This window comes from Oryzias melastigma, linkage group LG5, assembly GCF_002922805.2.
Source record: "Oryzias melastigma strain HK-1 linkage group LG5, ASM292280v2, whole genome shotgun sequence".
Lineage (NCBI taxonomy): Eukaryota > Metazoa > Chordata > Actinopteri > Beloniformes > Adrianichthyidae > Oryzias > Oryzias melastigma.
Window position 1 is genome coordinate 19,856,084 of NC_050516.1, and position 23,124 is coordinate 19,879,207.

Genomic DNA, 23,124 nt, shown 5'->3' on the forward strand with positions numbered 1-23,124 from the left:
GTCCAAGTCGAGTCTAAAGTCGTCAAATTCATGACTCGAGTCTGACTCGAGTCCAAGTCATGTGACTCGAGTCCCCACCTCTGTTATAATCTCAGACATTAACAATCTTAAAGTGAAATAGTATTAAATTTATCAATCTTAAATAGTTAGATAAATAAATACAAAGGCAAGTATTCAAAATTGATGAAAAAAGTGCATGCGTATTTAGAATTAAAAGTTATTACTAGAACATGCTCATATTTGCTTGTGTTTTATTTAATAATCTCTGGATAAATCAGTTCTGTCAAAGAAAATCATTGACAGCTGAGACAGGCCACTTCAGTCAAAGGCTGTTATGTCATGCTAGAAACTTTACTTAAAAAACAACCTATTAATTATAGGAAATAAAATTAGTCTTGAGTAGGTGTTTGCTTAATTCCTTAAAAATATTCCTTGTAGATTGCATTGGGACACCTGTTAAAGCTTGAAGATGTCAAAATCCTTCAAGAAAATACACAGTGACTTCTTTGAACGGCAACTGAATACATTTAAAAGGTAGAAAAACATGTTTGACTAAAAAAAAATTGGCATTTTGACATTGATGGGGATGATATTTCCATATGTCACCCAAGTGATTTATGCAGCAGGAACGTGGAGTCAAAGCTCTGACTTCAAACGACCTAAATTATAGACTTTGTTTACTTTTGATTGATTTTTACAGTGGTTTTGACACTGGTTGGCACTGAGAAATATAAAATGTATCTCTGTTTGAAATATGTGTGAACGTTGAGGGGAAAGACGTACTAAACCATCACAGATCCAGACTGAAAGATCAGGTAGTGGTAGTACACCAATAATCCAAGGCAGCACAGCACCCTGGAAGTGAGCTATTCTGCTGATATCAGCAGGGCTTTTACAAAGGTGCATGTGGTTCATCTCACTTAATCTCTACAGTCAACTCTACATAGGTGCAATATTACAAAGTCAATACCTGCTGAACATTTCACGTGTCTTTATCTTACGAGGGCAGCACACCTTGCAAGCCTAATGTCAAAGAACCAGGAAAAGAAACTCTTATTTTTACAGAAAATAATCCCCAAAAATAAACAAGATTATATACATTTAGAATGCACCTTTGGTGTTTTGTTACCGTTTTCCTTTTTTAATCTGTGCTGTAATTCTCAGCACAGATTATCTGTTATGAGTGTTATGGAGAAGTAACATGCATTTTTGGGATAAGCAGCAGTGCTGAGTATGTTGGTAAAGCCGTACACAATTCTCAAAGTACTTAATGAATGAATGATCTAGTTTCTAATATTTTATTAATTTAAAGCCCCACCCCAATCATCTTTTGATCTATTTTCAAAGCGTTCTCAGTGGTCTTTAATTATGATTATGCTGTTTTTAGCCAAAATAAAAAAACCTGCGTCATTTGGACATAGCTTCTGCATGAGTTCATCATTTCCCATCATCTCTCTTCCACTAACTTAAGATTCTCACAACTCTAGCATAACATTATTGGTAGCCTACAACAAAAATGGTGAGCAATATAGGAGCTAACTAGTCAAACAGTCTTGAGCCAGATGTCAGCTCAGACGAGGAAAAATAAGACGTACATGGATCTATTTGTCAGCAAATGGATGTATCGGAATGGAGCAGAGCAGAGAGTTTGTGGCCCGCTGACTGTAGCATCTACGTCACAGCTACAAGCTTTTTCCAACAGCATTTTTTGCCTGCTCCAGATTCCCAAAGATTTGCATACAGAAATACTCGAAAATGCAATTTTAATCTTAATTTGTATATATGTGTCCTCCATCATGCTATAAGAACATGTTAAAAGAGGATTTTCATTAACTGGTGTGGGGCTTTAAGAAACAGGAGTCTCCGAAATATGTTGGAGAACCACATTCATTTAAGACTGTACTTACCGTATTTTCTGGACTATAAGCCGCTCCGGAGTATAAGTCACAGGAGCCAAAAAATGCATAACGAAGAAGAAAAAAACATATATAAGTCGGCCCGGAGTATAAGCTGCACTTTTATGAGAAAACTCCAACATTTATGAACAAATTCGACAAGCTCGACGTAATGATGCATTTGACACCGAACGCTATTCATGCAAACTTAAAAATGAAATTATGTAAGTAACGTTATTACAGAACAGACATTGCAAAAAAAAAAAGATATATTTGTTTCAAGGATCCTAACTTGTACAGTAATGAATATCAAAATATGTTTTTTCATCTGGAGACTTATGTAAATATCCGGGTGTTTTAATTGTTGAAAAGACTTCTCAGATGTTCATTGACTTTAGCGTCTGACTGTAAATCCTTCAGCTGTGGTGAGGACAGGTGAGTTTCTGTTCTTCCTCCAACAGCTGGCTTCTCTGTGCTTCAGTGGCTTGAAGACTGCAGTGTTGCAGAATACCTAACGATTATCTGTGACAACATGCAAGGAGCTTCTGCGGAGCAGTGGCAGACAGAACACACAACACAACTGGTACGTGCATTCATGGTGGCACGAGTTTTTAAGGGTTCAGTGCAAAGTGCTCTGTTGGATTATTGTAAAGAAGACTTTTAAAATTCCAAGATTTTGAACAAGAGGTTGTTTCACATCAGGCACAGCCTCGTCTGAGTTGATTGGGACAAACAGGTGCACTGCAGTGTTGCTAAGGAGATGACATGCTGTGAAGTAAAAACAAAATCCTAAACCATTTTTTCTTGTTTTTTAAATATGTTACTTGCAATATTATGATTACAGCTTTAAAAAAAAAAAAAAAAAAAAAAAAAAAAANNNNAAAGTCCTGATCACTTATCAATGCAAAAAAAAAAAGATAACAAAATTAAATTGCTTAAATGTCACAAATCAAAGTATTTTTAAGCTTTGTGTGTTTTTGGATAGCTTTGTAACACTTTCCTTTTTAAATCCCAATCATCTTCTAAAGTGGAGAAACTCTCAAAAAGCAGTTTCACTCAGTTGTGACAGAAAAAAAAAATCTAATTACATTTATTGTTTAAAAGGTGTCTGACTGCAGTGGCAGAAAACTGGAGAGCTTCTGCTTAGACGGTGCTTGTGCAAGTATGAGTAGCTGGTGTTGGCACAGTCTTTTCCCATGAGCACCTGAACATAAAACAGTACAACTGCCCTCAAGTGACAGAATGAGTGCAGGAGCACATTTGTCTAGAACTGAGCACCGATATACAGCAGGATTGAAAGAGGCACTGCAGTGACGTTGTCTCTCTGGGGTTCTCACGAGTGAGCTCTCTCAGCTGTGCAGCGATTCCATTGTAAACCATCAGCAGACTGACTGGGGCTGCTATGCTGTGTGAGGCTTGATCTCAAGGCTGAATCAGAGGCAGCACCTCCGTGTACTCACTGTGGACAGCAGTGGAGGATGCGGAGTGTCTGTGTTTGTGAAGAAACTGACGGCATGCAAGGAAGAATAACTGACATGTTTGAAAATCTGGCGTTTTCTCAGGCGCTGTGCAGTCATTGCACTCATCTATTGTTTCAATGACAGGTGATCCCACTGTAGATATACTACTGTAGCTTAAATCCACTACATACACTATGTTGCTAGGAAACAGTGGATATCCTGCTGTTGCACCATCAAAGCAGAGCTGTTATGATAGTTGCGTGTGATAGAGAGAGCTTGCAATCATGCACTTTTAGGTACAATTTAGTTGGTAATCTGTAATATAGTTTGATCAGCCTATAGTTTTTCTGCTTTAATTTTTTTTTTTACAAAACTGTGCCCCAGGGTGTCATTTTACTCTTTCCTTAATTATTATTATTATTATTATTATTATTATTATTATTATTATTATTATTATTTTATTTTATTTTTTCCATTTGTCCAAGTGAAAAAAAGTGTAAAGACATTTAAGTGTTGACATATAAAACAATCATGATACATATTTTTTTTAGGACATTTTTACATTTTGTTTTGCTTTTTGCCTTTTTTAAGTACTTTACATTTACGGTGGACCTACTTAAACTGTCAGGCAAATTTTCTGTGTGTCTAAACTTTTGGATGGTACACTGTAAAAAACTAAACCTTAAGAAACGAAAAACACCTTGTATGTGAGTTATACATCTACATGGTAAAATTTCAGCAACAATACTTTTGGTTATTTAGCCTGTTATAGGGGAAAGAAAACAGGTTTCATTTTTCAAATAGATATTTTTTCTATTTGTTCATGTAAAAATAAATGTTATATTTACTAAATATTTATTTAGCAAGCTAAATGTTTAGCTCCAAACTAAATATTTGGTAAGTAGAACAAATATTTAGTTGAAAAGCCAAACATTTAGCTCCAAACTAAATATTTAATTAGAAAGCTAAATGTTTAACTACAATCTAAATATTTAGTTTGGTCTTCAATGTTTATTCAACAAATAAATATTTAGTAACAAAACTTAAATATTAAGATTGCAAAAAAATATTTAGGTAAGATCTAAATATTTAATTTACAAACTAAATGTTTAATTTTATTCAATTTTATACAATTACAATATTTAACTTAAAATGAAAATTTAGCTTACTAACTAAACATTTAGTTAGTAAGTAAACGTAGCATTTGTAAATACATAAATTAAAAGGTGAAAATATGCATTTGAAAAATGAAACCTGCTTTTTTTTACTGCTAAAATAAGCTAAATATTGAAAAAAATAGTACAGTTAAAATGCTACTATTTACAAGCAACATTCCTAACTTTGTTTCATCCTAAATGACATTATTTTGTGAGTTGCAAGGAAAACAATCTCATCAAAAAGTTATTTTACAGCAAATTATTCTTATTTTGAGCTAAAATCTTATTGACTTCATTTTTTTAACCAAAATTTCTATTTTTTTTTTCTTATTTAAAGAAAATCTGCCAATTTGGGTGAAATACTTTTGTTGTATTACTGAGGGGCCTGTTTTTGGAGTGCAGTGAACATAAAATAAGTGATAAAAAAAGCTCATACTAATGTTTATTACATCAGTGTTTGCTCTAGACTTGTATTATATGGCAAAGACAGTGAAGACAGAGACGCGTCAAATGTCTGACGAAAATTCTTAACTTTTAAGAATGACCCACAAAAAAATGTGTGGAGTTCAGTGACTGACCTAGAAATGTCTAATCCGAGCCATGCAACCTTAACCTAAATACTAAGAAAATAAATGTCCAATTCAAGTGGTGAGTGATGGCCGTGCTAATGCACTATGGATGAATCCATCATCTGTTTCAGTCCCCAGACGAAAGCTGTATGTCCTGATATAAGCCACCAAAATGTTTAATGGTACAGTCCTACTTGCAGGGCTTTGCTGAAGAGAAGGATTTTTATTCCCTCTCTGTGATCTTATATATGCAGTGTTAATTATACTGCGTCATAATACTAGACCTAATTACTTTTTACATTCTGCAACAATATAAGTTATTAATTTTCTCATTTAGGTTGAAATAATTCCTCGGCCTCTGGTATGTCATGTAATCCTACTGGACATTTAGATTACATTTTATTTAATCTCTTTATTTTATAATCAATTCAGTGACATTTAATAGATCTGAATAATATTACACATAAACTGAGTTTTAAAAGTTATATTGTGCCTGATGTACTTTGACATATAAAAATATTTATTTTTTCTTGTTTTCTGAACAATCTCTTCTTCTCTCTAAAAGGTGAATTGTTCATTTTAAATACATTTCGAGTCCTAAAATAATTGTAAAATGTAAGGATCACGTACGCTCAACACAAATATGATCTACAGTTTGGTTTTAAAGATTGAGGTTCCATGAGAGCACAGCCGTGTGTCTCTAACACACAGCCGGTCTTCAACTTGAGGATGGAGTCCACTCAGAGATGTTTCTAATTGAGCCTGGGGGAAGTTAAAGGACCAGACGAGTGCTGTGTGTCGAGATCCTCAGGTTTAAAAGAGACATTTGGATAACATGTTTCCCCTGGGGAGGCAAAAGAAGTAGGAGAAGAAAAAAAAACATGTGTGAGAGAGGCAGAACCTTTTACAGTGAAACTAGGCCATTCTAACAAGAGCTGGGAAACACTGACAGTACAAGACAGCCTCGTAAACCGCAGCCTGTCTCCCCCACATTTACTGCTTTAATTTAGAAAGTGGCCTTTTATTTTGCTCCTTAAGCTCTTTCAAAATTTAATATTTTAATCATCTTTCAGAGTTTATGCTCTGCATTATTTATTTATACCCCAAGATTCTCTCAGGGCAGTGTTTTACTGTACACAACTATGAGTATTAAAGCGGGATTTTTAATCTGTGCCGACTGTCATGTATTATGAAGCATACCTCGTCCCAATTTTAAGATATTGCCCATCAGAGTGTTCAAAAGCATAAAAATAAGCACAAGATGTAAACAGCGTTCTGTTACTTTCTAGTAAAGTCAACCATAAATGCGGCATATATGATTTTATATTCATAGTAAAGAACTCACTGGCTTTATGGTGGTGCAGTGGTTAGCACTCTCACCTCAATGGATGTATGGAGTAAAGAACTCAAGCAGCAGACCTGAGATTCAGTTGTATATGATGATGACTGCATTAGACTGTTCAGAAAAATAAGCAAAGATTTTTAGGAACACAAAAAGTTTTTGTCCAAACTACTGAGGTGTGTTAAAACACCAAGAAAGAAAACTATCAAACAGTTGTTTGATGGTAGAACGGTCAACCTCTGATTGAAGCATCGCAGGTTCATTTCCCCCCTGGCTTGTTTTTCAAAGTGTCCCTGGGCAAGACTGAACCCCACATTACTCCAGGTGGCTGAGAATATGTGTCAACAAGGCAATCACTAGTGTGTGAATGTGTGTGTGAATGGCAGTGTGACATGATGAAGATAGAAAAACGCTATATATTCATGTAAAAAAAATATATAATTTGAGGAAAAATGTAAGCCATAATTTAAAAAATGTAATAAACCTATATTGTATCATAACAGTAAAGCAACATTTAATTGTGATTCCTCAAGAGAAAAAATCCTTTTGTTTGTTTTGGATAAAGGTTTAAGATGGTTTTATAAAAGCATGTATACATTTGAATAAAAACAATTGTGCGCTTTATGGTTTTTAATCAAACATCACTTACAATTGGTTGAACACGGTGGTGGAGGGAATAATTATTTGGCCTTTTTTGGCCACCATAGAATCTGATTCTCAGCTGTTGTGTGTGCCCATTGATTGTATATGAGAACTGGACTGAGTTTTCCCTCTCCCCCCATTGGTCCCAAAAATTAAAAGAGTTCAGTTGAAAAATAAACAGCCATTACTCAGTCATTATATTTGTCGGAATCACTTCTACCTTTTTTAACATGTTCTTGCTAATCCTTTTTTGTTATTATATTTTGCTTCCTTATATCTTGCTTTCTGTGGAAGGAGAGTAGATCTATAACATTCTCACTCCTGATTGGCATTGTGATAGAAATGTAGACTTGTATTAATCAGTGCTTACTGATGACATCTGGTTCCAACATGGCCGTATTGTGAAGAAATGGCGACTAAATTGACTTCATTTGATTGGAACTGCAAAACACACACTTGCTCTCTCCAGTTCTCTTATACATTCATGTGTGTACCAAAAGTGAACTAATGTGTAGCTTTGAAGCCACATGATCGTAAATTAAAATAAATTACGGTCATCAACTTGTTTTAATGGGGGCCATTTTCTATCAACGCTTCAGCTCGGAGTTTTTGCTGTTTTTTTTTTCTGCTACGTCATTCTGGTCGTGTCTTTTTAAAGGTAGACAAATGTCAGGGACAAATGAGTTTGACCGTTGTTGGAAAATGCCCAAGAAGGCTTTCAAGGGCTGATGCTAAGACGTACATCACAAAAATTATTCTAGTTGGACTCCAGCATTCTCATAAAAGTGGCAGAAAAAAAATGACCAGAGCGTTTCAGCAGTCCAAAAAACGTTCAGATTTTAAGGTGATGGAAATTCTGTAGCAGGTCTTTGAAAGAGGTTTTTTTCATGAAAGCCAGTAAACACCAACAAATTATGAGTAAAAAGGACATGAAAACAGAAAAAAGAAAAGAATAAATCTTGGAGAGTTGATGTATGTCTAAAATTGTGGTTTATAATTATTTTCCTTAAAATAAATTATATGAGTCAAAAGAAACACTCAAATTATATTTGCTAGGTATAAGATTCCTTTAAATAGTGACATGAAAATACTACAAAGAAAAAAAAATATGTGACTCTCACTTTTATATGCTTTAAAATGTCAAACAATCTATTTGTACACAACGTAGTTTTTATTTTTTGTACAGTATTAAACTATTTACATGAAGGAAGTTTGTCAATTTGTTGTAATGCCTTCACATTCTGACAGCGTGCCACATCAGTTTAACCACATCAATGTCACCACTTGATTCTTGCATTAACTACACATCCACATTTTTCACCTGACAGTTGGGCAAAGTAGAGCTGAAGTGAAGGTGAGACATATTTTCTCTAGAACGTCCCCTGAAGCGATGCCAGCAGATCACTTGTCATATATTGTTTTCACTTCTACTGTGAAATTTCTCACCATTTGCAAAAGCATACAGTAACCATGCATAACACTGGCGTCCGGGATTTGTGGGTGATGATTCCTAATAATACCTTTAATCCTCTTATTTTTTCAATGAGGTTGCACGTTGTGGGTTTGAATTTCATTGTTGCAACTTCTTTTTTTATTTAGTTTTAACACATTAAGAATTATTTTAGGTCAATTTCACAGTTTTTTGTGTTATTCCTTTATTTGTTTCATTAATATTTATATAAAAAGTCTTCTGAACTTGGTCGTCTCTGTGTGTGTGGGGGGTGTGTGTGTGTGTGTGTGTCGTTTGCAGCTTTTTCTTTGCTGATTCATCATCACTGGCGTCTGCTGATGTCTTAATGCCAAATTAGTTTTCTAATTAGTTCAGTGTGTATTCAGACTGTCACTTTGTCTTATCTCACAGAGTTTCTACAGCCTCAGGAACTCAAACTTGTCATACATTATTCTCATTATGGATTTCTTTATTTTGTGGAACTTTCTATCATTTGCTGCACTGTCGGAAACACACATGGATCTCAGGTGCCCTGTGTTTTATTTATTTATTTTTTTTTTTCTTTTCTTCCTACCTGTTTTATATTACTTATTTTCAGCTGTTTTACAAGCATATTCTTCCTTCGAGTCCAACCTTTATTTGTTTTCTCTATCTCCCAAACGTAATTTATATCATTTTATTCTATCCCAAATGAGTTGTTTTCCTTAAAAAATGAAATAAAATTCTGTTTTTCAGATTACCTTTGAGGAAGTAGATTTACACAAATGTCTTGTAAAAGAAAAAAAAAAGTTTTGACTTCCTTTTATTTGTACCTGAATTTTGTGAATCAATGATTTATTTTTATTTTGTTGTTCAGCTTGTTTATTTCCCTTTCTGTGTTCAAGTTACCTCCAGCAATTTTCTGCTTGTATGATGTGCAATTTTATGCTGTTTTTGAGGCTCAACAATGAATTATCTCAGCAAAATTGCAGTCCATCGGTGGGTCACAAATAAATACACCTATTAGAAAGACAATTTCAAATCTCAAATGAATCTTTCAGACGTCTCTTTAGACTCTGGAAGGAAGCTGAGTACCCGAAGAAAGCATAGAAAATTTGAAAAAACCCTCACAGGTAGGCCATCCATCTACAAGACCTTCTGAGCCTCTTTTGAAGTCATGTGACTCCTGAAGCCAGTCTAGCTGCTATTGGACAAAGATAGCATGCACCCTGAATAGGTAGCCAGCCTGTTGCACACTCACACACTAAGGGACAATTTAAACTAACCAATGAACCTATGAAGAGGGTTTTTGGATTCTGGGAGGAACCCATAGGGCCCGGAGAAAACCGACAAATTTGCAAGCAGAGCCACTGACTGTATATGAGAACTGGACAGAGTGACCCCTCCCACCCCATATTCTAAAGCATAAATTCCCGATAATCCCATAGAATTTTATTGAGAAATAAACACCAATTGCTCAGTCATTCTATTTGTCAGAATAACCATTCTTGCTCTGCTATCTTCTTTTAGTCTCTAGCTAATCCGAACTTTTTCGTGATATTTTTGCTGCAGCCCAAGCTATTTAAGTTATAAAGAGGCCAATCAGATGTCTCAATAAAAGTAGGAATGTTCAAAGCATTTGATTGACAGATTATCTCAATTTTGCTTTCAGTGGAAGGGGTGTGGTCTTCTAACATGCTGGTAAACCTGAACACCATCTACTTCAGCTACATGGGCGAGTCTCACAAACAGAAGCACAGCTGCGCCACGGGCTCCCCAGTCAGTCGTTGCCAACTTATGCATGGACGGAGTGGATAAGCAAGCCCTGTGCTCCTTCCAGGGTCAGCACTATCTTACTGGTTGAGACATGTGGATGACACCTGGGCAAAGATTGAAACTAAGGAGGTGCAAGCCTTCACGGAGCACATAAATACAGTGGACCACAACATCAAGTTTATCAGAGAGGACACCACAGCCAGCTGGCCTTCCTGGACTGTGCAGTCATCAGAGACGAAGAGGGTAATCTCTAGAGTGAAATCTACAGGAAACCCACACACACAGATCAATACCTCCTGTTTGACTCCCACCACCCACTCCAACACAAATTGGGAGTAATCAAGATGCTGAACCACAGGGCAAAAACAAACCCACACCTCTTCAGAAGCCAGGAAAAAGGAAGAGATCCATGTGAAGTCAGCTCTAAAAACCTGCCGATTTCCCTCATGGACTTTCAACAAAGCATTATGTCTCACCAAGAAAAGTACAGGGGAAGACTCGCAGGACAAAAACGTGGTAAATCTGTATGTCGCTAGTATCTCTGAAAAAACACAAGATGATTATTGCCAAGCACCGAATACAAGCATGTTTCAAACCAACCAACACATCGAGGCCCCACTGACCTTTCAATAATTCCAAGAAAGAAGACCTAAACTCCAGCGTGACCACATCCAACAACCCTATATGATGGGGATACGGGGTTCGACAAGGAGAAGTTTTCATCCTACTGTCTATTTCTTGATTCCCTTAATGATCCATCAACATGCAGGAATGGGGGTGTCCCACATTGAGGATACACATGTGGAACTGAACCCAGCACCACTCAAACTGATGAAGCTACTTGAATGAGCAGCAAAATGTTTCTAGAAGGAATAATTGAAGTCCGGTTGCTATGATTCAATTTAAAGATGTCACCTGGATTAATGAGAACCTTCTCTGACTTATTTAGGTTTTAACTTGTAATCTTCACGAGTATAAATTTAACTGTTGGATTTTTGAGTTTGGTGTGCTGGATTATCACTATAGTGAATGAAATTGATAGCAGTCATTAAAATCACATTCACTGTTAGGTGTTGACTTGTCCCTTGAGTTTTTTAAAAAGACTTAAATTTCATTAAAAAAAATAAAAATAAAAAAGAAGAAGAAGACAAAATAAAGGAAACAAATATATAGAAATTAAGCAATACTTTAGTAGCCTGGAAATTTGTAAATTGAAAAAAAAAGAAGAAACATTTAGCAGCAGGAACGCTCTCTCTAAGTGCAGCGATTTTGTCAGTTATAAAAACAGAAATGTTAACGGCAGGCAATTCATGTCGGCATCATACTGCTAAAAAGAAAACAAATAAACAATGTTAATTCAAGAAATGTAGAAATATTTAATAAGAAAATATAATGTTGCTGACATCTATCGGGTCACTTCGGTTCTGACAGAAGTTCCTCTCCACTGCACAGCTGTTGCAAACTAATTTATTTAAGAAGAATGGGCCATATATAAAATATTCAGCACCATAACTGCATTGGTATAACAAGCTATTTGTAAAAAAAAAAAAAAATCAAACAAAGTTTCTGTTACCATAACAAAATGTGACTTTTTCAGACAAAGAACAACTTTCATCAATGCAGTGTTGTAAAGAATAGCTGCACTATGTTCTCCTGATTTGGGTAAAATCAGATTTGAGACTAAGAGAAACTTAGTGAAGAAGAAAACGTGCCTCACTAGCCTGATTCTTTCTATTTTTTAATCAAAACTTCTTATATTTCCATTAAGCTAAAAAAAAAAATGTCAAGGTTGATGCTATATAGCTGCCTTTCAAAAAATACGCTGATCCAGAACTGGAATAGTAAACTGTAAGGAACTGATGGTGAAAGACCCAAAAAACAGAAAACTAGACTTGGCAGGAACTAAAAGTTTGATAAATAACTTGAAAATATGACAAAATCAATAAATTAAAGAAGATGACAGAAAGGTGACATCCAGATGACATGACAAAATATTATCAGACACGTTTACTGAAGATCATCATCTTAAATGAAAAGAGCTGTGTATAATTAACAACTTGGCGTGACTGTGAGAGGGAACAAAGAAGCTGAAACTGAATATGACAAACACCAAGTAAACAGTTGAAAACAAACAAGGCACAACATTATCTCAAAAACAGATGTTTCCACCTACATCATAAAGAAATACAAGTGTCTTTAATCTGGATTAAATACTTAATTGATATTTATTTTATATTATTAATATTATAATTTAATAATATATGACATCTTCTTTTTGAATCAAGTTACATATTTTTGCTGAGCGTTTGTTAGTCTTACGTGCTTTAAAAACAAGAAAATGGGATGCCTTCATGTGGATTAGCTAAATTAATGTTTACTTAGATTAATGGTTTTTTGTTAAAGTAAGAGTGATACATAAGCAACCTATATTGAGTTATAAATACATTTTTGAGTGGTTTGCAACTAAAAAAAGGCATACATGCATTTATGTAAAAGAAAAAAAAAAAACATTTGCCCCAAAATTAAAACATGTAAAATGTTCATAAAAAATCCCTCGATTTTCGGATAAAATGCATTTAATCAAAATTTGTAGTTAATTTCCATTTTGAGATCCAGACCTTTACTGTGTTATTTGTGAAGTGATGTAAAATCGGTCTTTTTTGGTGAAATTACTAAAATTTTCACTTGAGTTTAAAGCATCATTGTTGATTCCAACAACTTAAAAACATGCGAGAAAACCACATTTCACCTACTTAAAATCTAAATATCACTTCTTATAATGTTTTCAATAGGACCATTAGAAAACTGGAGCCTCATGTTAGAATTTCAGATTAGAAATTTGGTTATTTACAATTTGATTTAGTTTGATGTAAGAAAAGTGAATTGCCTTCTGTGTGCATCATTAAAATAATACAGAAATCCCTTTTTAAAATAATGTATTTAAATATCTTCTCTGTAAATATCTTGCCGTACATTCTGGTTCAATGTCAATGAAGTCTACAAATGATTAGATAGAGTAGAATATAGTACAGTGGGATGAGGAGGATCATTCTAATGAGCAACATTTTCTAATGAGTGCTTTGGAGCAAAGCAAAGAAAAAGAAGAAGCTCAGTGCAAGTGAGAGTCAGTCAGGTATATTGTCTGTACATAACTAATGAAGTGACAGAGCAGACAGTTGAGTTCTCAGGGAAGATCCACATTTATCTTCCATCCCACGAGAGGACTCAAGAAGAACTTTGCGAGAACTTTTCTAAGAACTAGGCCAAATCTATGGAGTGGTGAGGCTCCTTCCCCAAAGCTGTGGGAAATCATGATTTATGGCGATCCATTCAAAGCTCCTCACTGGATGACACTGAAAACACACATAGATACACGGGCTAAAAAAAGGATCCTACCTTCATAAGCAGGACAGGCTGTCTGGTTAAGAGGAGGGTAGGGGGTCAGAATTTAATTTCATTCAGGAATAGTGGCAAGAGAGAACTCCCAGGGTGAAAAAATAACATTATCTTCACCAAAAAATGTTGTGCCTTATGACTTTTTCACCCTAAAGTATATTTACTTGGAGTGTAGGTGTTTGCCAATCATCTGAGGTCAGTACCAAATCTGTTGACATTTAATCAATAAAATTCTGTCCTCAACCAGTTGGTTATCAGTTCAATACTCATGTAGTTAGCCTGTGATTAAAAGGTTAAAAACATCTGTAATTTGGTATTAATTAGTATAATTTCAATACAATTCAAAAATATGAAGCCTATTTAGTCAATTGGAGCCCATTTCAGCAGTATTTTCCATTCCTGTCCTTTAACATACTACTGTGATTGTATTTGTATTCTCCTAGGCGAATTCTAAATGAACTTTTCTAGAAGCAAAATCAAATATTTGCTCAATAACCTGTGACAAACACCATTAGTGACAAAGTCCCACAATGCAAGGGGTTTTGTGCAAAGTCTCATCAATCCTTAAACAACATGAGCGCTTGTAATTTCGAATGCTCAATGCTCTAAGTGCCTTTTATCCTTTCAATTCATTTGGCGCCTGAAGGCCTCACATCAAAACAGGCCAATCAAGCCTGCAAAACTAGCAGAACAATAAAAACACACAAAAAAGTGCCTGCCTTTTATTTGCTTTCACGGGGGGTGATATAGTAAACAAAACAGCAGGAATGGTATGAGTGGGATAATGACTCAGGGAACCAGATATGATACACCAATCAAAAAACAATGCATACAGCCAATTAGGCTATAAGCTGGAGTACTGAGCCAAAATCAGAATGGGTGGATTTCAGGAAAATGCAACGAGTCCTTTGTCACCAACTTAACTGCACCAGTCCACACTGATGGTCAATTAGGTGTGAGAAATAACAGTAGCCAGTCTGGTTTTTGCGGTGGATGCAACCTGAAGGATGCTCATAAAAGATACATTTTCTATCCTTCTAATTATCAAACACCATCTGTACTGTATCTGAGGAACCCTCTACTCTCAGTCAAAGTTAGGAAGCAAACCAAAGCTACTGTATTGTCTTATGATGCATAACGCTTAATGTAGGGAATGACCGGTTGGTGGAGATTAGGCATTGTTTTTTATCTTTTTTGAGAAGGGAGGACTTCATATAAGAAGCTTGTGTTTGCCTGTTTACTTGACATTATGATCATCTGAATGTAGCTGCTTGTCACTGCTTCAGCTCACCCCTAGACTTCAGTAAACTTCTAATAATAATAAAAAAAAACAACACACACAGCAGCATCAATCTCAATGAGTTCTCTTTCTTTCTACCTCTCACTGGCTTTCATTAGTTGTCCCACCATGTTGCCTGGTAAGTGCTCCTTTACCTTGACTTTTGAGAACACAGCAATATTGGTTAATTAGGCTTTTTCTGCATGCAAAACCATGCTTTATGTCTACATGTTAATTGAAACGTGTATTGATTGTTATTTGAATGTCTAAACTAACCAATTCTGCATTGGGGGGGGTCAAAGTTTGACTGATTGTGTCACTAGGTAGATTATGGTGACATGTTAGTTTAATGAGAGACACCTGTGTGAGGGGGCGTGGCTACGCACAGAGCAGGGAGGTTTTTCTTTTTTAAGGAAGATCGGCGCGGAGAAGAGGAGACGCTTGGAGCCCGAGGTGGTCCCGGACCCGGACGCTTGGACGCAGCTCGCGGGGCGAGAGACGGGGGGAGAGCCTGAGACACACCACGAGCGGACGGACAGGACTCTCCATAGAATTTGAGGTCGATCCAGCTACGGTCATCGCGGGTCCGGATCGGGGCGTTGGCCAGCGGAACGCCGGCGAGAGAAGGATTCGCTCGGGAGGAAGATCCGTGGAGGAGGAGGGAGGCAGCTCATCCCCAGAGGAGTTTTCCGTACACTGCCGTTTGGAGACGTAGAGGGGTGAACGGGCTTCACCCCTCCCAAAGTTAAGTGCCCCATGGTTACCCAGGATCAGTTTTAACAGCCTGCAGCTCTACCGCCAGTGTTTTTATTTTGGTTTTAGAAACTTAATTTTTATTTATTGTTTTTTTTTATTTTGCATGACTTGGTGTGTTCTTTTAAATCTATTTGTTGCTTTGTTTTATTGCATGTTCACTGGCAGCACGGAGTGCAGGACTGTATAGCCTACTTAGAAGAGACTGACGGCTGGGACAAGCAGCAAAAAGGGGACTGTGGTGGACCACTGCACGGACAATCGACACCTCCAGTTTTTATTCTTTTAAAATGCTTTTTAACTTTTGATATCCATTGTTTTTTAAATAACTGGTTTTATGTCATTGTTTTTAATCTTTGTATTAAAACATTTTTATTAGTAGTAGAGGCTTCTGCTGTCTTTTGGAGCGGCTGGTTAAAAACTCCCCAGCAGGTCCCTAAAATTGATTCAGTTCGAGGTTTTACCCTCACCCCTCTGACAATTGCAAGTTTGTTTCGTGTAGAAACTTATAACATTCAGAATGTTTTTAAATGCACACCTTACCTTTAAGTCCAAGATATACACAACTGTTTTTTAATTGAATTTGCAACAAGCCTTGATTCATATTTGTAGTAAGTGTCTAAGTATTAACTGTTCACCCTAAAGGCAGTGTCTCACTACCGCTACGTAAAATTCGCACATGTTCCACATAAGACAATTGATCACACCTGGATATACGTGGAAAAAGTTGTGGCCTTTATACGTGAAATTTTCACGGATGTACCATAAATGAACCATGTTAAAACCACAGAAGATGTACAAATAAAACACGCAAAAATCAGATAGACCCCACGCGCCATTGGATTTCTTTACTTTGACATTCAGAGCACTGGGCAGAAATCCCATTGTGTCAGAACCCACCACAGGCCCTCATGATGCTTCCTATTAATTAAACAGAGGGATTCCAGTTCTAGGTCAGCTGTTAGGCACAGCCCACCAGGAGAGTTTGTGTGTGTCCATGACTGAACTTGTGTTATTCGTACTTCTTTGTACTTCATACTAAAAAGACCCTCGACAGACATCTTCGGACTTTAATGAAAGAAGGAGGTATGAAATATTTATGTATTGGGTATATCACGCATATATCACAAAAGGCCGAAATAACATATGCAGAGCAAAACAGTCTTGTGGTGATATGTGACACTTTAGAGTAGTAAGGTGTTTACCTAATTAATGTGAGTCAGCTGATTCTGTTGCGGAGAAAAGTGGTTTTGCACCATTATGCAAGACTTTAGTACGTTGTGTATTGGTGGAAAGCTGCTTTTCAGAATCAGCTGATTCATGTTATTGCATAAAGGACTCAATAGTTACATCATGTCAAAGGGTACATGTTATTTAGGTGTTGCCAGTGTTATAGCAGGGGCGGAACTGCGGCACTGTGTTAAAGTGTATTTAAAACACCTTTTTTAAAATATAACCAAACACTTTCTATACAATTCTAACCTTTTAATTGTAAAAGTATCATGGTTTTACAAAGTATGATGTATTATGGTTGACCATTGTACAAGCAATGATGCTGCTTGTTTGTTTAGTCATTTATTCGAATGTTGTTTCATGAGATTTTGCTCTCAGGAGATCCCAAAAGCAAGTCAAGCTTGGTAGCTTCACTAAACGGATCTTCACCTAAGAGGATTTTGGTGGATCTGGTGATAGAACAGAATACTCACCCGATCCTTCTCAGTACCTGGTGGGACTCAGGTAATGCACAGGTGTCAAAATCCAGGCCTAGAAGGCCAGATTCTTTCATGGTTTCCAACAAATCTGGGATTGTAGCTTTTTATTGGTAAACACACCAAAGCCTGGTAATCAGCAAGTAGAGTTGGGTAGAACAGAAACAAAAAAAAAAACAGATTTTGGCCCTTTAGGATTTGAGTCCAACACTTCTGCTATAAAGTATTAAATATTAAGGTTTTATCTGTGTCTCATAGTTCATAAAGACAGGTGCATTAAAAGGAAATTGTTGCCACTAAGATTTTCACTAATGAAATCATTTTTATTATATTGACATTAAAATGTTTCAGTCAGTTCATTTAGCTTTTTTTGTTGAGAGATACGTTTTCTTTTTTTTTTTCTTTTTTTTTATTGGTTCACAACTTTTCATACCAAATTAACGGTCGTTTTATTGTAAATTGTTTGCACTTGTCAGGTCTCTTTTAAGCCATAAATAATTTTACAGAACAAACCCACGAGCCATTTTTTTAAGTATTTCACAGTAGCCCAAGGAGGAGCAAAAAGCTATTCAAAATGCACTTTAGATGCCAAACAAATCAAACCAAAATGTTGATAACCTTCCAGGAAATTAGTCTAGGGAACTGATCTGCATATGTGTGAGAGTTCAGAGAGCATTGAAAACCACTGAAGCTTCAGTCAGTCTTATGAGGTGTGACAACCGACACATGTTTTTCTGGCTCTCGGTCGGAAAATCGTGTTGCCAAAAGATAATTCTTCCTGCAGAAGCATTGCTGCAAATACATGTCAAAAAGTCCCGAAGGTATTTCTTGCAAGGCCAAAAACTGAACATCTTCATTCACCTTTTCCTGAAAACTCAATTGTCACTTTCTTTCTGCCTCTTTAGGTGCCTTAAATGTATCCTCTATCTGTTGGGATCTAGCATGCCTGGCTCGGAGCTGATATGTTTTTTGACAGACAGGCGATAAACTGTGTCAGACAACTGCTGCCGTATGTATGCTAAGTACTGTCGGGAGAAAAGATTAAATTGACAGAGGATAACAGCTGCACATTGTTACTGTCCAAATGTTATTGACAGATTACAAATTTCCACCTTGCCAAAAAAGAAACCCGTCTGTGTGTGGATTAGTATGTCGATGTTGAAGTTGAAGCGCCAAATCCCAAAGGAGAAAAAAGTTTTTTATGGTTCTCAACAGTTTGATGAACACGTTTTAGATGAGTAAATTAAGTTATGACTCACCTCCTCTCCATAAATCCGTCTTTTTCAGAATAATAGACACAAATGGGAAGTGATATGTGCCTAAATGAGTCATATTTTTAAATTGATGTGCTCTTAAAGCCTTAGGCATTGTTAATTTTTATTAAGAAGTCGTTCCACATACAAATATGCATACTTGGATCAACTTCATTTTTACCTTACAGCCTTTAATGTGGACAGGTTTAATTATCCGGTCTCCTTTGAAAGGCTAATAATAAAATTATTGCACCAAACTTGTCATACAAGTTCAAATTCAGAGCACTACTGAGAAACACATTTTTCTTTTATTTTTTTAAAATTGTTTTGCTAAAGAGGAGGCTCTGGGTAAGAAAAAACTGTAAGCTGCACCAACTCTGCTATCTCAGGAAAAATCCAAAATTCTGTCAGGTATCTCTCAGGGACAGAAAAGGTTTGTATAGTCTGACCAGTCATGTTAAAATTGGGATCTTACTTTTTTTTAAAAAGTCCTTTTTTTTTAATGAAATTAAAAAAAAAAGTATTGTTTATTATAAATGAAGAAAATCAAAAATTGCATTGACATGGAAGTTAAAGCTCATTGTTCCTCTCCATTTTCTGCTATTAAATATTTCATATTTGTCACTTAACCTTTGTAACTAGGCTGCACAGAGCAACTTTCACAGATGAACTGTTTGTTAATTTTCTCATTTCTTATAGATAAAAAAAGCTAAATACTGTACTGTATTTAGGATTAATGGGACAAACAGTTTTAGTTTTTATTATTTGTTTTTTAAAGATTTCTACTATGTTGCTATCACCATCATAATAATAAATATACTTCATTTATATAGCATCTTTCAAGATAAAAACGGCAAAGTGCTCACAGTAAAACACAGAGTGGAATACAGAATTCTGAAAAATCAATTTTGAAAAGATATGTTTTTAACTGCTATAAAATAATAATAATAAAAAAAAAAAACTGATTCACATATCTGAGGCTGAGAAGGATGGAGTTCCAACATTTGCTAGGTCATTTATTACAGAAGTTGAGGATGTCAACATGAAAAACTTGTTGTGAAAAAAAATAAAATTGATCTGTGTATTCTAAATCAGTAAATCTTTATTTTCAACATATTTTAAGACAGGTTATGAGGAAGTTATACCATATACTCAAAGTTATAAGTCTCAGGATGATTAAAACACTACTCAATTATCGCTTATCTGTTCATATTTTTGGCTAAAAACAATAAAGTTGGAAAATGTCAGTCAACCCTATAAACTGTAAAAGAAAAAAAAAAAAGAAAAAACAGGGTAATTTTCGTTGACATTGTTTCTGGAGAGCAGCAGTAGTTCATCACAAATGTGACTCTGTTGTGGGCAGGACAGTTGGTACGGAGCAAGCCAGCTCAAACTTCAAATTTCCGTTTATTTACACTCTCTCCCACTGGCTTACAGCCCCTCTCACCCCCAACTCACCATTATCAGTGCAACAAACATGGTGAGCAATATTGGAGTTATTCAGCAGAACAGTTCCGAACCTGATACCATCTCAAACAGAGAAAAGAAGACGTACATGTATCTGTTTCTCTACAAGTGGATGCTTCAGAATGGAGCGGAGCAGGGAGCTTGTGGGCCACTGACTTTGCCACCTGCTACAAACTTTTTCAATCAGCATTTTTTTATTCACAACAATTTGAACAAATAAATACTCAGAAATGCAATTATAGGCTTAGTTTTCTTTGTGTATGTCCTCATATCATGAGAGAAAAAGTACCTTTTCAAATTACCCAAAACCTCATTTTGATTGTAGTGGGTCTTTAAAGTATTGGTTTTCTTCTTTGATTACAGCAAACAAGTTCATTTAAATCCTGCCAAAAATCTAGCAATTATTAAAATCCTGCACAGAAGTAAATCATTCTTTAAGGACTTCTTTTACATGAAACAATTTAATTTAATTAGGTTGTGTTAACGGGGCATTAATTACAAATCAGATTAACAGGGAAGTAATTATTGTGGGCTTGCTGACACAATGAAGCCACAGGTTTTCTTCCCAGACTGAGCTGGAGAATCCACATGTGCAGATGGGAAAGATGGTGTCAGAGGAGGTGACTGTAGAGAGCTTTATCTCAGGGGAAATCACATCCGCGTTTCTGGTTTGCTTTTGTTTTCAAAGAACCAGATTATACTCAGGTTTTCTGGAGCAGGGGTGGGATGCTGTCATTGAAAACTAAAACTCTAATTCTTATTTTTGTCTGTTTCTATTAAAATAAAAATCCATATAAATCCAAAACTTTGCATACTTTGTTTATTTAATGTAAAATGTTCCATGTCCATATTGTTTGCTTATAAATAGTAGATTGCTCTAAATCACATGAATTCTTTCTGCATACCTATAACTTGGAAAGAAACAGTTTTTGATAGTAAAAAAAAAAAACAACTTTATAATAATTTATATATATATTTTTACTTAGATCAATCAAGATTTACATAAAACAAAGTTTGACTATTTCATAAAAGAACAGAAATATCCTTCAGAATTTATTTTGTTTACTGGATGTGTTTTATTTCAAACAGAAAAATCTTAGAAGAATTAAAGCAATCAAAATCAGATATTAAATGTTGATTATATCACTATTAATAAAATCCTTTGCAGATATGATTATGGTGGTCTGGTAAGTTCCCATCATGCACCATTAGCTTAGATAATTCCAGACTCTATATGCTGGTGGTAGCTGAGGTAGAGAATGGGGAGGAGAAAGGTTTTTATGGGAGCAGGAGTTGTGGAAACACAAGCAACTGAGACATTTAAAGGAAGCAAGCAAATATTTATGGGCTGGAGGACACTGGCCAAATGTTGGACCAAAGAAGTAAAAGGTCAGAGGTAGGATTAGACAAAAAATAAATAAAGAAAGCATAAGAGAAAGTAATGACAGCCATAGATCCATGAAAAAGGAAATGACGGATCCTGCATATTCAAATCACACTGAAGCTTCACTTACTCTCAAATTCCTGAATCAATGTTCACACCCGCCTTTGGCAACACTCATTCTATCGACTACTTCCAATAAAGAGTTTATGTAAATGCAGGTAAATGCGTATTTCTGGCTTCTGTGTTCAAAGTTCTCATGTTCCCAACAGTTTCTTAACTCTACATACAAAACACACAACCATTGAATGTGCACTGAAAGTTAAAGAAGGTCAAACTTTGACCAATCAGAGACTCCGATTTAGTAGCGATGAATGAATGACAACACTTTTAATTCACAGAGGGGCCAACCATTGGAAAACTTGATCACGAAGGAGAAATTTATAATTGCGGTTTGTACGCGAATTGAATTACATGACACCAAGTCTTTCATATGTTGAATACAACTGAGAAAGAAAAAGTCTGAAGTAAGATTTGATAGATTTGCACTGCTTTGACATTGTGCACAAAGCCTCTTCCAACACCAGTTGGTGGACATCCGGTAGTAAAGCACAGAAAAAGAAGAACCCTAACCCTGCTTGTCACGAGAACCCACGTCTAATGTGTTCTCGAATTTGTGTCCCGTGTGTACGTAGCTTCAAGGTTGTCCCTATTGTGTTCCATGCCACTTACTGAATGTTTACATCATTGTTAAAATTTAGCTTTGAAGCAGTTTTAATGGCACCATTGGCATCAGCAAATGTACATTTTTAAGGTATTAGCTTCTAGCTTTTGCCACATCCTGTTGACTGTTTTTCCTCCACAACCAAGGGGTTACTTCGACTCTTTTCTCTCCTTATTTCCACCTGGACCATCTTCATCTTAGCAATCTATTCAGACTGTGTTTTGCACATTATATTATATTTATATATATTTTTTGCTCTCCTATAACAGCTCAATAGTGTTACCATTTGTAGTTATTTTAAGAAACCTGTTTAAATAAGATGTTGAAAAAGATACTAGATCGATTGAGTTCTCGGGCCTACAGCTGCTATGATTCACTGAACTGCTTTTCAGCTCTTTGCTAAGCCTCCGCGTAGCCTTTGTTTTTGTGCAGTCACAAGTCCTTGAAGCTGTCTAACTGCTGTCATCCTGCTCTAATGACTGACGTCACGGATGGAACAAACAGCGCAAGACAAAGGTGTGCCAGTGTTATGTATGTACCGTGACATGAATGAATTTCATTGGATGGAGTCGTGATTCATTGTCAGAAGACATGAAGGGATAAAGCAAATGGCTATTATGATTGCCATCCTCAGAAATGACTGTCAGAGTATCTTTTCAGAAGGGTTATGGAATGTAGCAGAGCATATGCATGTAGAATTCAGCCAGTCATACTTGCACTGGAGAAAACATGTCCTAGTTTCAAAATGGACAATCGGTAAACCCATAGCAGTAATTTGTTGTACAGTGAATATATCCACTTGTGAAATACACAAGAACACCTAAAAAACACATTGATGACAAATGCTCCAAATAAAAGGTGAATAAATATATACTATGGGTTTATTCATTGT